Below are 1,522 nucleotides of genomic sequence, written 5' to 3'. Positions count from 1 at the left end.
ATAAATCAATTTAAATATATTTATTTGCGTATGAGCTTACCTCGTAGTCGGAATAGAGGAACTGGATCGACTATTCGATAACCTTCGATTTTCCCCGATCTAAATCCGATTTCTTTCTTTCTTGATCTATATACATTCAAAATTAACTCTTTTATTCATCAACACATTAAATTTAGTCCACAAACACATATTTGGGCATTTTTACACTTTAGCCCCTAAAGTTTCATATTTTTACAATTTAGTCCCTATTTCACAAATACACAAAATTCACACAATTTAACAAGACCCATGCTTGTCCGAATTACCATGGTGCCCTTAGCAGCCCAAAAATTTCAATTATTTTACATTTTAACCTCTCAATTTACAAATTTCACAATTTAATCCTAATTAAGCATTTTCATCAAAAAATCCCTTTACCAAACATGTAAAACTATCAACAAATATTCATTTTTCATCATCAAACTATCAAAAGCTCAAGCATTCATCAACGGAACTTCACAAAATCATCAACACTTTCAAAAATTAAAGCATGGGCTAAATAAAACACGAAGCAACGATCTAAAAAACATAGAAATCATCAAAAACCGAGCAAAAATCACATACCTAATAAGCTATCAAAATGCCAAATTTAAACAAGCTTCATGCCCTAGTTTTTCTTCTCCAATTTTGGTTGTAAATAAAGATGAATGAATCTATTTTAACTTTTGCTTTTATTTAATTTAACTTAATTTAAAATGACTTAATTACCCTTAATGATTAAACATTAAAATTCCACTAACTATAGGCATAATTTTCCATCCATTATTCAAATGGTTTAATAACATCATAAAGACTTCATATTTAATAAACCATAGCTAATAAACACTTTTAACTTATAGCATGCCACTTTTGCATTTTACGCGATTAAGTCCTTTCGTCAAATTAAGCACTCAAACGCTAAAATTATTTCACGAAATTTTCACAAATACATATTCACATGCTATAAACACCAAAAATAATATTAAAATAATTTTATGACGTCGGATTTAGCGGTTCCAAAACTACTGTTCTGATTTAACTAAAACGGGGCTGTTACAAAATGTCACCACAAACTGATCCAAGTAAGGTTGAAAAATGTGATTCATGAGATCCATAAATGTTGCAGGTGCATTCGTTAAATCGAAAGGTTTTACAAAAAATTCGTAGTGGCTATAACGCGTGCGAAACGTCATTTTCAGTACATCACTATCTTTTACTTTCAACTGATAGTAATTGGATCGCAAATCAAACTTAGAAAATATTGAAACTCTTTTCAACTGGTCAAATAAATCATAGATACGAGATAGGGGTTTCGATTTTTAATCGTCAACTTGTTCAACTACTGATAATCTATATAGAGCTACATCAAACTATCTTTCTTTTTAACAAACAATACTGGAGCGTATAATGTCGTGGTACAGTAAATCTTGCAATTGAATTTTCAATTCCATTAGCTAAGTCGGTGCCATATGTTAAGGGGATATTGATACTAGAGTTGTACCAT

The sequence above is a fragment of the Gossypium arboreum genome, chromosome 3, assembly GCF_025698485.1.
Source record: "Gossypium arboreum isolate Shixiya-1 chromosome 3, ASM2569848v2, whole genome shotgun sequence".
Lineage (NCBI taxonomy): Eukaryota > Viridiplantae > Streptophyta > Magnoliopsida > Malvales > Malvaceae > Gossypium > Gossypium arboreum.
Note: the sequence above shows the minus strand (reverse complement) of the source record.